Consider the following 14,837-nt stretch of genomic DNA (forward strand, 5'->3'; position numbering starts at 1 on the left):
TTAAATAACTCTATTTAGTGATTTTATTGGTCATATCATTTCCTTGTATAAAAGAGAACTGTTGCTGAGCTTTCATGAGCGTCCCTGGACGGTGTGTGCGCTCTATAAGTTTACACTATTATTATTGTTATTGTTATTATTTTGTAACAAACTTTTCTTTTCTCGTTCATTAGTATATTATACTGGTCAATACGTACTTTTGTGAACATACTGAACATATAGTGATACATAAATTGTCAACATACCGTGTACCGGTAAACAAATTTAAAAAAAGTTGTTTCTCTTATGTATCTCTTGTACATTAAATATAACATTTGCATAAAAAAGAATCCTACATAATTCAACTAAAGAAGAAATTTCTTTGACAATTAGGTTACACCTTAGCGATTTCTTAATTTTTAATGGCAGACTTTGTTGGATAATATGAAATAAAAGTACTTATATTTAGGTACTTGACTAAACTGCTCTATGAGCACATTAAGTACAATTGGGTATTTACAAACAAATATATATATATATATATATATATATATATATATATACATGTATGTACTACTGTATAAATGCATTTTATTTGTGCTTTAAATAGCTTTTTGCAAAAAAAATAGGAAAGGTCAATCGATTGTGAGCTTTCAAGTTCATTTCATGTCTGTTTGGAAAAATATCACCAAAGAAATGTCTCCTGAAAATGATTGCTATATATATTCAAATAAACTTGAATGTAAATATGAGAAAAAAAGCTTAAAAGTTTGGACCAAACTTAGGCCTACACGCCCGTGTGTGCAACAAAGTGTACCTATTTCTTTTAGATGGACAAAATTTATATTTCCAAAGAGAGATGTGTCGTATTCATGATCGTGTATGAAGCTGAAAATTGTTGAATTGCCTTTTTTAGATATAAAACAAAAATCAAGAATTTCATTAATTAAATTCATTTATTTAAAATGCAATTTCCAGAAGAGTTCTTCTTTGTTCGTAGTAGGCCTAAAGTGTAGTGATGTCACTGGCTGATGATGATGTTGATAAAGATGTGGTAATGATTACATGTATATTGGTGATGATGGCCGTGATGAGGGCGATTATTTAATAATGTTGGAAGTTGTGATACTATTGGGATGACAAAACGGATGACGATAAGGCCTAAACAAAAAAAGATGTTGTATTGACTATTGCCCTTAATTTGCGACCGATCTCAAAATCTTCAAATCTACGGTCGCGGCTTTAAAAAAAAAATTAACCAGTTTTTAGAAAAAAATGTTAAATGCATAAAAAACTGATCTGAAAACATCATCCCAAAGAGGGACAGAAAAAAAAGTCCAAAAAAAAAAAGATCTCCCGACCGACCAACCCAGGTTTTGGCAATACAACTTTTTTGTTTAAGGCCTACTAATGCCATTGCACCTGTAGGTTTGTGTATGTAGTGCTCATCATGTCTCGTCTATAGAAACCAATTGGCAATTGGTCCCCATTATTAAAACCAATTGCTACTTGGATTCAATGGGCACCAATATTGCCAATTATTGGTTTCAATAGGTACCCAGCATTGTTTCACTTTCCATGTAGCCTGGACCTTCTACTCCAAATAATTGTCAGTTGATATATGGTATTTCAATGGGGATTCAATTGGATTTTCGTCTTGGGTCTCGCTCCTCGATCTGACCGCCTCTATTGGGGAATGTCAACAAATGTCAGTTTTATTAAAGAAACGACGCATGTATCATATCAGATGGTTATTTCTGTCTATGTTCAATGTTACTACTGCGCTTGAAGGATATGACGTCTTCAATGAGTATTTTGTGCAAAGTTTGCACAGGAGACCTTGTTGTGCTTGTTGTCGGCTTCTGTAAAGAGAGAGCCGATCCTACCCAAATAATATAACGAACGAAAAAGACAGAAATTTTCGGTCTAGGTCCACCAAATTAGCTGCATTCATTCCACTTTCACAAAGAAAAGCCTTTCTGCCCGAAATGTCTAGTAGTATTACGTATCCAAAATGTGCTCCTCGGAGGCTCCAATACACAGCTGTACGTCCGCGCTGATCACGAACTGTGAAAAACTAGACTCTAGTGACTCATTCAAACTCCAGGAGGACCAGGATGGGAATTATGAACAGAACGCTCTAACAATAATTATGCATCTCATATTGCAAGCCAAAATGTCCGCAAATGAATCAAAGATGACGTACCACTCCAATACGTGTTAAACGTTTTGCCGTCGGCACTATGTTGTTGATAAATATTATAAATAGGTCTACACAATAAAAAATATAATAGGAAAGGCGAACAGAGCTGGGAACGGACAGTCGAGTCGTTAGGACTAATTAGGATCCATATTTGTTTTCTTCAGTAGTATCGCTCCAGTATCGATAATTGACATATCGTATAACAGGTCATTTATAGACCAATGATAGCACCAATGACCATCGTCGAGTAAGCACGCTCTTTTCACCGCCTCTCCCCCTTCCGTATCTTCCGCGTATCTTCCGCGTTATGTCGAAAGTAACCAAAGCAGCCAAGAGGCCACGCGGTGAGACTCCGCCCAGCCCAACCGATACAAGCGCTCTAATACCAGTGATACGAAGACTTTTAGATGCCCAAATGGAAAAATTCGAGAGTCGATTCAAGAACTTTGAAAGCTCGTTATTTACTAAAATTAAAGAGTTGGACAATGACCTTAATGACATTAGAGCTATGCTGGAGTTTCAAAGCCACGAAACAGACCAGCTAAAAGTAAAAATGGCTGACATGGAAACAAACTTTAAACGAAAAGAAGAGGAACTTCGAGAGGAAGTCGACAGATTAGCTACGTATGTTGCTAGAGAGAATTTAGTCATCTTGGGATTGAAAGAAGTGAAGGACGAAAATCTCTCCAGCGAGCTGAGTAAATTGTACAAAGAAAAACTAAAAATGGAGGACGATGTTATACAACGAATTGAGTACCAGAGAGTACACAGGGTGGCTGCAGCGGGTGGAGGACCCCGCCCTATTAAAGCGCGATTTACTCGATATGCGGACAAACTCTTGGTGCAGAAAAACGCCAAACTTCTCAAAGGCTCCAACATTTATTTGACGGATGACCTACCTAAGCATGTGAGGGAGCTAAGGAGGGTGCAGGTACCTACCCTAAGAGCAGCCCGGAGCGCAGGGAAACTAGCGTTTTTTGGTCGTGCGGAGCCAACGAAGCTTTTCGTAGACCATGTCCTAGTTCCAATCGGGGAACAGAAGAGCCTTATAAACAAATTGGAGAAGAGCGCTATGGGAGTTCAAGTCAAGGTGGGGCATACGGCAGCGATCAATGTCCGGGACAACAAGGAAAACGAGGAAACGAAACTGACCGAGCAGGCTGAAGGAAATGTTCTACGAAACCGAGAGGAACAGAGGGAAACGAATGAGACGGGAAATCCTATCAGAGGAGCGGAGGCGCCAATAGAGGTGATGGACACAAGGGTGTAACGACCAAGGGAAACATCATTGCAGCGACCAACGTCAGTGGTGACAGGAAGGAGCATGGAGACAAGAAACAGAGGGAGAATAACCGTTTAAGATAAGTAAAAATTCCATATTGATTATTTCAAAAACCAATGTGAGCTGAAATGAGGATGGAGAAGGAAACAGAAGGAAAACAGCCATCAAGATGAATGAAATATATTATTAAATATTTGAGCAGCCAATATGATCTGAAACGGAAACGAAAAAGAGAAGAAGAAGAAGCAAGCAGCTGAACTTAACAATGCGTTTGAAGAAAAAAAAAAGAACAACAATAATATCAAAATATCTCATTCGGTATTTATGAAGAAGAAAACTTTTAAGAAAAAGAAAGACTTTAATGAGATGTTCGAAAATAATTATATTTTGGCTATAGTATGTAGAGCAGAAATGGTTTATTGATAAATGCAAGAGATGCGTTAATGTTATGCTTTGTAATGGATAAGTAAGAAAAGACCAAAAATCTTTTCGATGGTATCCGACTCATTTGAAACATTGAGTAATTTGAAGATAATATTGCCAAGGGCTAATTCATTCTGATGAAAAGAAAAGAAAGAAAGAAAAGGTGAGGTTCGAATACAAGGATGAACTTTGGTTTTTATTATTTTGCAAAAAAAAAAAAAAGGTTATGCCATACAAGATTTCTAATGGATGTTTGGAAGGAAAGACTTTAATGAGATGTTCAAAAAAATAATCATATTTAGGCTAACTAGTATGTCGAGCAGATTAGTTAGGAAACATAAAAAGAAAGACTTCAATGAGATGTTTCAAATATAATTTAATTTTGGATACCTAGGTTCGAACACAAGCATGAACTTTGATATTCATTATTTTGCAGAAAAGGTTAGGAAGAAGAGAACTGTTAAGAAAAGGAAAGACTTTAATGAGATGTTCAAAATAATTATATTTTGGTTAACTAGTATAAAGCAGAAATGGTTCATTGATGAATGCAAGAGATGCGTTAATGTTATGCTTTGTAATGGATAAGTAAGAAAAGACCAAAATTCTTTTCGATGGTATCCGACTCATTTGAAACATTGAGTAATTTGAAGATAATATTGCCAAGGGCTAATTCATTCTGATGAAAAGAAAAGAAAAAAAAAAAAAGTGAGGTTCGAATAAAAGTATGAACCTTGGTCTTTATTATTTTGCAGAAAAGGTCATGCCATACAAGTTTTCTAATAGATATTTGGTAGTTAGGAAACATAAAAAGAAAGACTTCAATGAGATGTTTCAAATATAATTACATTTTTGGATACCTAGGTTCGAATACAAGCATGAAATTTGATATTCATTATTTTGCAGAAAAGGTAGTGAAGAAGAGAACTTTTAAGAAAAGGAAAGATTTTAATGAGATGTTCAAAATAATTATATTTGGGCTAACTAGTATGTAGAGCAGAAATGGTTCATTGATGAATGCAAGAGATGCGTTAATGTTATGCTTTGTAATGGTTAAGTAAGAAAAGACCAATGTTCTTTTCGGTGGTATCCGACTCATTTGAAACATTGAGTAAATTGAAGATAATATTGCCAAGGGCTAATTCATTCTGTTGAAAAGAAAAGAAGACAAAAAAAAAAAAAAAAAAAATGAGGTTCGAATAAAAGTTTGAACCTTGGTCTTTATTATTTTGCAGAAAAGGTCATGCCATACAAGTTTTCTAACGGATATTTGGTAGTTAGGAAACATAAAAAGAAAGACTTCAATGAGATGTTTCAAATATAATTATATTTTTGGATACCTAGGTTCGAATACAAGCATGAAATTTGATATTCATTATTTTGCAGAAAAGGTTGTGAAGAAGAGAACTTTTAAGAAAAGGAAAGATTTTAATAAGATGTTTAAAATAATTATATTTGGGCTAACTAGTATGTAGAGCAGAAATGGTTCATTGATGAATGCAAGAGATGCGTTAATGTTATGCTTTGTAATGGTTAAGTAAGAAAAGACCAAAGTTCTTTTCGGTGGTATCCGACTCATTTGAAACATTGAGTAATTTGAAGATAATATTGCCAAGGGCTAATTCATTCTGATGAAAAGAAAAGACAAAAAAATGAGGTTCGAAAAAAAAGTATGAACCTTGGTTTTTATTATTTTGCAGAAAAGGTCATGCCATACAAGTTTTCTAACGGATATTTGGTAGTTAGGAAACATAAAAAGAAAGGCTTCAATGAGATGTTTCAAATATAATTATATTCTTGGATACCTAGAATATAGAGGGGAAAAAGCGGTTTATTAATGAATGCAAGAGATGTGTCAATGTTATGCTTTGTTTAGGATAAGCAAGAAGTAAACCACAGTTCATTTCGATGGTATCTGACTTATTTGAAACATTGGGTAATATGACAAAAATATTGCCAAGGGCTATTTTACTCTGATGGAGGGGGGGGGGGGGGGCGAGAATAGGAGGTTCGAATACAAGCATGATCTTTTATATTTATCATTTTGCTGAAAAGGTTAAGCCATACAAGGTTTCTAATGGATGTTTTGGTTAATACCATTATGCACACTGTCATCCATTTATAGAATTGGTTACGTCATCCAAGATGTCTAATGATTTTTTTTGTTTAAGGAAGGTCTTCTGTATTAAGAGAGAGTTGTATGTTTATACGATTAAAGAATGCCTGGGATTGATTAGTATTGGTTGGTATTTTGACCCACAGGAATCTTGAGATCTTTTATATTAAGAGCATGTATAGACAATTAAAGAATGCCCGGGAATCTTGAGTAGTCAGGTTTGAAGATTTATTGCCAAGGGTTTTTCCATTTAAATGAAGGAAAATAATAGAAAGAAAAGAAAGGTTTTATTGTGATGGTCGAAGTACTAGCATAAATAGTGACATACATGTAAATTCATAGATTTGGTTACTTCATACAAAGGCCTAATGATTGTTTTGGTCTGTAAAGATCTTTTATATTAAGGGTGTGTCTTAGATGATGAAAGAATACCCGGGATTCAATAGAATAGTTAGGTCTCTTGACCCATAGAAATCTTGATGTCTTTTATATTAAGAGCATGTATTATGTTTAGACAATTAAAGAATGCCCGGGATTGAATTGAATAGTAAAGTTTTGGTATTTTAACTCTAGGAATCTTGTGTAGTTTGAAGAAATATGCCAGGGGTTCCTCCATTTAAGTGGGGGAAAAAGAAAAAAAAAAAGAGAGAAAAAAAAAGAGTTCATTGTAATAATTGAATACTATAGCATGCCTAGTGATATTCAGTATTTTTGGTTACTTCATTCAAGGTGTCTAATGATTGTTTCGGTTGAATAAAGGTCTTTTATACTAAGGGCGTGTCTTAGGGTTAGACGATTAAAGAATGCCCGGGATTGATTAGTATTGGTTGGTATTTTGACCCATAGAAATCTTGAGTTCTTTTATATTAAGAGCATGTCTTATGTTTAAACGAAAGAAAAAAAAGAATGCCCTGGATTGAATAGTACAGTTTGGTCTTTTGATTCATAGGAATCTTGAGTAGTTTGAAGAAATATTTCCATTTAAATATATTCATTTAAAAGAAAAAAATACCATTATGCACACTGTCATCCATTTGTAGAATTGGTTACGTCATCCAAGATGTCTAATGATGGTTTTGGTTTAAGGAAGGTATTCTGTATTAAGAGAGAGTTTTATGTTTATACGATTAAAGAATGCCTGGGATTGATTAGTATTGGTTGGTATTTTGACCCACAGGAATCTTGAGATCTTTTATATTAAGAGCATGTAAGAATGCCCGGGAATCTTGAGTAGTCAGGTTTGAAGATTTATTGCAAGGGTTTTTCCATTTAAATGAAGGAAAATAAAAGAAAGAAAAGAAAGGTTTCATTGTGATGGTCGAAGTACTAGCATAAATAGTGACATACATGTAAATTCATAGATTTGTTTACTTCATAGAAAGGCCTAATGATTGTTTTGGTCTGTAAAGATCTTTTATATTAAGGGTGTGTCTTAGACGATGAAAGAATACCCGGGATTCAATAGAATAGTTAGGTCTCTTGACCCATAGAAATCTTGATGTCTTTTATATTAAGAGCATGTATTATGTTTAGACAATTAAAGAATGCCCGGGATTGAATTGAATAGTAAAGTTTTGGTATTTTAACTCTAGGAATCTTGTGTAGTTTGAAGAAATATGCCAGGGGTTCCTCCATTTAAGTGGGAAAAAAAAAAGAAAGAAAAAAAGAGTTGATTGTAATAATTGAATACTATAGCATGCCTAGTGATATTCAGTATTTTTGGTTACTTCATTCAAGGTGTCTAATGATTGTTTTGGTTGAATAAAGGTCTTTTATACTAAGGGCGTGTCTTAGGGTTAGACGATTAAAGAATGCCCGGGATTGATTAGTATTGGTTGGTATTTTGACCCATAGACATCTGAGCATGTCTTATGTTTAAACGAAAAAAAAAAAAGAATGCCCTGGATTGAATAGTACAGTTTGGTCTTTTGATTCATAGGAATCTTGAGTAGTTTGAAGAAATATTGCCATTTAAATATATTCATTTAAAAGAAGAAGAAAAAAGAGTTCATTGTGATGGTCGAAGTACTAGTAGGCATAGTGACATACATTCATAGGTGTGGTTACTTCATACCAAGGTCTAATGATTCTTTAGACGATTAAAGAATGCCAAGGTCTAATGATTCTTTAGACGATTAAAGAATGCCCGGGATGGAATAGGATAGTTTAGTCTAAGATGTTTAGATTTAATGAAGTGCACGCATGCATTGACATTCATTTATAAAATTGGTTACTCCATACTAGATGTTTTAATGATTGTTTTGGTTTCTTCATATAGAGAAAAAGGAAAGAGTTCATTGTGCTGGTCAAACACATAGATGCTCATTGACATTCATTTACAGAAGTGGTTTCTGCATACAAAGATGTTTAGGTTTAATGAAGCGCATGCATGTAGCCGGTATTGGAATGATTGTATAAAGAAGGTAGTAGAAAGGATAGAAGCTGGGGGGGGGGGGGGGGGGGGGGAGGCGGTGGTTGTAAGCGGAGGAGAAATAGGTGCAACTTTATTTGTAGACATGTCTTTTCTACATAGGTTTTATTGTGTGTGTTATATGTTACGTAAATGTTTAATGTATTCTTCTTTTTTTTTCAATGGGGACAGTTTGTGGCAGCCTTTGATCTGGTTAGTTTTATATGGCTTGAATGTGGGCAACAACCTTTCCATCTCTCATCCACCTATATTATATACTCAACACGCACATGATGAGTAACACTAAAATTTCCGTCTGCAATTTGATATCCTTAAATGTAAAAGGTATTCGGGAGAAAAATAAAAGAAGAAGCATTTTCAAATGGTGCAAAGAAAAAGGTGGGAATATTATTTTTTTACAGGAAACCTTTAGCACACAAGATATAGTTAATACTTGGAATTCGATGTGGGAAGGCGAATGTATATACAGCCACGGTACTAATCATGGTAAAGGGGTTATGATACTATTTGATAGTGGAGTAAATATTAAGATACGACACACAGTTATCGATGAAAATGGCAGATACATTTTTGCAGTTGGTTTTCTGCAGAATAAGGAGGTAATATTCGGAAATGTTTACTTCCCTGTTGGGAGCAAAGAGTTGGAACAATTGGAGTTTCTGGGCAAAGTTAGAAATATTTTGGAAAAAGATGAATTCAAAAATAAACCTCTCATTATTGGAGGGGATTTTAATATGGTTAGAGATGTACATTTAGATTACAGTGGACATAATGTTAATAAAAAACAGTCTAAGCTTAGCTATGAATTTGAAAAGTTTTTAATTGACTATAATGCCACAGACATATGGCGTGTCAAAAATAATTTAAAGAAACAATTTACATATCACCAACAGAATCCTAAAATGCATAGTAGATTGGACTACTGGGTTATTTCGGAGAGCATAGAAGATATGGTATTTAGCTGCAAAATATTAACTTCAATTTCACCGGACCACTCAGCAGTAGAACTGATTATTAAACTACATTCTTCTACTAATCCTGTAATAAAAGCAGGATATTGGAAATTTAATAACAGTTTATGTAACGATGCAGATTATGTGAAAAGTATGAAAGAAGAAATAACACGGTTGAAACTCAATCTATCCAAAGAGATAATAGATAATAGAATATTATGGGATTATGTTAAAATGGAGATACGAAGTTTTACAAGAAAATACTGTAAGAAAAAAGCCAAAGAAAGAAAGGATAAGATTGTTGGTTTGGAAAAAGAAATTTCAAAGTTAGAGGAAGAATTACAAATACCAGCGAAGGTGAATGACAATTCTTTGATTAACGATTTGGAAAAGAAAAGAAGGGAATTGAAAAATCTTTACGGTTATATAAGTGAAGGGGTAAAAATCAGATCTCGAGCCCAATGGTTTGAAAGTGGAGAAAGAGAAACGGCATATTTTAAGCAACTAATAGATTTCAAAGAGAAAAAAAGTGCTATTAAAGAATTACAAGTAGATGGAAATATAACTGATGATGAAAAAGATATCATACAAGAAATTAGAAGATTTTATTCTAAACTGTATGCTAAATCAGAAGAAGGATTATGCGAAAATATTAATTTTTTCCCCAAAACCTTACCCAAATTAACAGAAAATCAGAGGAAGCTATGTGAAGGAAAAATTAACCAGGGAGAGTGTATTGAAATCTTAAAAGAAATGCAGTTAAATAAATCCCCAGGAAATGACGGATTAAATGTAGAATTTTATATTACATTCTGGCATGTAGTTGGTGACTTAGTTCTTAAGGCATTTAACGATACCATGAAATTCAAGGAATTGTCGCCTTCTCAAAAACAAGCAATCATAACGCTTATACATAAGGATGGTAAAGACCCCAATTTCATTAGTAATTATAGACCTATCTCCTTACTCAACGTAGACTATAAGATTATTACCAAAATACTTTCTAAAAGAATAAAAAAAGTTTTGAATGAAATTGTGTCGGTCGATCAAGTAGGTTATTTAAAAGATAGAAACATCGGTGATGCAATCAGATTAATCAATGATATGATTTTTCATACTTCTTGTTTTAACAAACCAGGGTACCTATTGGCAATAGATTATGAAAAAGCTTTCGACTCGATTTCACATAGTTTTCTTCAGAAAGTGCTCATTTCTTTCGGGTTTGGGCCAATGTTTTGTGAATGGGTTACAATTTTACTTACCAATGCTCAAAGTTGTGTTTTTAATGGGGGTAAATCAACCGGATATTTTAAAGTTCAAAGGGGTGTAAGACAAGGAGATCCGTTATCTCCATATTTATTTATTTTATGCATAGAATGCTTAACTCACTGCATTAGAAATGATAAGTTGGTAAAAGGTATTTGTTTTGGAGAAACAGAAATAAAGATGATCTTATATGCAGATGACATGTCAATTTTTGTACGAGACATAAACTCGATTAATAGAATAGAGGTAATCATGGAAAATTTTAGGAAAATATCAGGACTAAAGATTAATGGAAATAAAACATTCATTTTACCCTTAGGATCTTCTGTTGGCTCTGCGACTGTGTATCCTTTTGGAAAGGAGGCACACATTTTAAAAATACTCGGTATATATTTTACATTAGATCCCAATGTGGCGGAAGAGATGAATTACAAAGAAATATTAAGCAAAATAAAGAAATTGTTAAATTGGTGGAAACAAAGAGATCTTACTTTGATAGGAAAAATTCATTTACTGAAAACATACGCATATTCAAAACTAATCTATGTAAGCTCTTTGACTCCAGTGCCTGAATGGGTTATAAAAGAAATTGATGAGATCTGTTTTAATTTTCTATGGCGAGGTAAAGACAAAATTAAAAAAAGTACGATGTATTTTGATTACAAGCAAGGAGGATTAAAAATGCTCAACTTTCAACTTTTTGTGAAAGTACAAAAAGTGATGTGGATTAAAAGACTTGTAACAGGAAACCAGAGAGTTAAATGGAAAAAGTATTTCAAATTTTTAATGAGACCTTTCGGAGGAAATCTTATTTTTTACTGTAACTATTTACCTAACAAGATCGATATACAATTACCAAAATACTATCGGGATTTAATAAACATTTGGTTAGATATGAATGATTTTATTAAAAAAGATACAACTCACAAAGGGAATGAAATTTTTTTAAATAATAGGTATATACACAATAGTGGAAAAACATACTTCAATGAAAATCTTTTCTTAAAAAATACTTATAGATTGTACCATATTATAGATGGAAAAGGAACATTAAAGTCGGAAACTTATTTCAGATGTATGGGACTAGAGGAAGAGGAAATATCAATGCTTAAAGAAATCTATGGTAATATACCAAAGGAATGGAAAATCGAATTAACAAAGAGGCAAATTTCATTTCATGATCTAAAAATAGAATTTATGTTTACAAAAAAAACATTCCAATTTGAATCGGTTTGTTCGAAAAATCTGTACAGGGCATGCATACAAAAAACGCAAGACGTCCCTGTCAGTTTTCAGAATTTACATTCATCATACAATCTGTCGGTTAAAGAAATTGAAAAGGTTTTTGTCCGACCAAGAATTAGTACTTTAGATAATAAACTAAGAGAATTTCAATTCAAATTGCTTTATAAAATTGTTTATGTCAATCGTTATTTATACAGGTTTCAATTCATATTAAGTGATAAATGCTCATTTTGTGGAAAAGAAGAGGAAACATATAGGCACATATTTTTTGAATGCGAAATGGTGAGAAAATTATGGGATCAATGTAGTGATAGTTTGGATATTCCAATCCTTAAAGATATGAGCTGGAAGGAAGTTCACATTGGATTAGACGAAATAACCGAAGATAGGCAAATGATTAATCACGTGGTTTTATTAATTAAATATTTGATATTTATTAGTAGGGAAAAAAAGAAGCCTCCAAGTATTGAAGAAATAAGAGAGAAAATATTCAAAAGTAAACGGGAAGAAAGAAAGAGTGCTACTGAACGAAATACGTTGACGCTCCACTATAAAAAATGGGAACATCTCAAGGTAAACATGGATAATATGCAAGAAAATGCAAGGGATGAGGAAAGGGGGGGCCTGCCCGGTTCACAGCTGTGTGTGATTGACCGGTCTCGACTGCCATAGACTGCCCACGTCTTCTTGTATCGTTTTTTGTTTTTTTGTTTTTTTGTTTTGTTTTTTGTTTTTGTTTTTGTTTTCTTTTTTTTTGGGTTTTTTTTGTTTGTTTTGTGTTTGCTGTTGTTGGTTTTGTTTTTAACGGGGGTAGGGGATTTAACAAACTTTATTCATTCGATATAACTAAGTTGATTGTAGTCTGTACTTTGTTCCAATATGTTATAAATTATAATATGTAATAGGGATACTAGTAACACAGAACAAAGTATAGTGGGGGGGGGGGGGGTTATAACAATATTAATTCATTCAATATAATTGAGATTACTGTATTTTGTACTCTGTAATTGGTTTAAATATGTTATATATTACAATTTGTATGAATTAATATTATTTATTGAGTGAATACAATAAAGAATATTACAAAACAAAAAATTTGCGGACCGGGGATTCCCCGTCAGGATTCCCCCAAAGTTGGCGCGCAAATTTACTAGGCGGCCGTGTTCAATACAGCACCTCCAGCTCCAACAACAACAACTCTGGTAACATTTACTTTTACGCTGCTTATTGCCGCATGTGATTGTCGTCTCACAGCTATTCCATCGACTGCATGCTGAGGCTACGCAACGCCGACGAAGGCCAGAGACCGTGGCGATCGATGCCAGAGGCAAGCAAGTGAGAGCTAGTAGTATCTGCGTGCGTATATGTACAACAACTAGTGAACTACTAATGCACCTGTAGGCTTACTGTACTGTGTCTGTGGGGACTAGGCAGTGCACAGTAAAGCTGCAGTGCAGGCATGTATATTTTTTGTTGTAATTCTATGTTCTGATCGTGCAGAGTAGGCCTAAGTGAAAAGGAAACACAAGTTCATGGAATAGCAATGGAAACATCAGCAAGACTTGGAATTGTTTTTTCCCCACAGGCAGCCTCCAGGATATGAAACTTTGTCTTTTGTGCCGATAATCTATTGTCCAGGGATCTGCAGGACTTAGACCACCAAGACCACAGACAGAGCCCTGTCAGAACGGCCTCAATTTTAGACAGTGCAAGCCAAGTTTATGGAAGAACATATTGAAAACATCAGCAAGGCTTTTATTAAAGGAGATGTTTCCTATATAGATAAGGACTAAGGTGTTCTTGTAGATCAACCAGGCCTAAGCCTACTATACTAGTACTACTATTACTATTTTCTAGTCTGCACCTCTATCAAGGAATCTGTAGGATGTAGAGATCACATCAGCTACAGGCAGAGCCTCTATCAAATAAACTCTTCTATCTCAGAGCACAATTTTGCAGCAAATTAGTACAGAAGTTGACACAACCATATCAAAACCATCCTCTTACTCCATGAAAATGAAAGAAGTTCTGTAATCAGAGGTCAACTTCAGTAATTGATAAGGCTGAGGGAATATTATCTTCAGAAGTTGGGTCCTTTTCAAAACAGAACAGAAGCAAGGAATCCATTAGAAGAACCCATAGATATGGAGGATAAGAATTAGAGAAAGTGGACAAGCTTATAGTGAAATAATTGGGTAAGAAAGAAACCATTGGTGGTAGAAATTTAAAGAGATAAAGACAGATGTTGAATCATGATGATTCTCTCAATTTAGACTTTATGGATGATGATGATTACAGATCGAGAGCTGAAGATGAAGCAGAATTGAATGAGAGTTAAGAAGTGGGAGACACCATGGATGATGATTGTATCGTGATTTCTGATAGTGAGGATGATGAGGTAATTCAAACTGAATCTGATATTGACCGCATATCATTAGCCAGGGACGATGAAAGCCATAAGGACGATGATGTCAGGAGGGATTTGCCATCCACAAGCAATGGGAGAGGCACAGGGTCAGGATGTGGGAAAGGTCATATAAAGCAGGAAGTTACTTCACTGGCGGGGAAAGATGGTGCATTGGATTCTGAGTCTGAAGTTCAGGCAGAGGAACAGCCCAGTGGTATTGGAGAAAAAAATTCTGAGCTGGATGGTGATTATAATGATGAAGGACAATCGCGAAATCAAACACATCATAATGAACCAGGAAATATTAGTGGAGACGTTAGTTACGCTGGTGACATCAAAGGCAACGGAATGACTCTGGGAGATCTTTGGAAGGAATCTCAGTCTTACAGTCAAGTGGAGGCTGTAGAATATAAGTTTGAGGATAGGCTGTCATGGGACACAGCAGATATTTTTCAATCTCTGGAGTCACCGTTGCCTCGGGTTTCATCACCGGGATCGCCCAGTTCCGTTCCGTCTCGGGAATCGCCGTTGCCTC

Source organism: Strongylocentrotus purpuratus, unplaced genomic scaffold (genome assembly GCF_000002235.5).
Source record: "Strongylocentrotus purpuratus isolate Spur 01 unplaced genomic scaffold, Spur_5.0 spur5_contig_844, whole genome shotgun sequence".
NCBI lineage: Eukaryota > Metazoa > Echinodermata > Echinoidea > Camarodonta > Strongylocentrotidae > Strongylocentrotus > Strongylocentrotus purpuratus.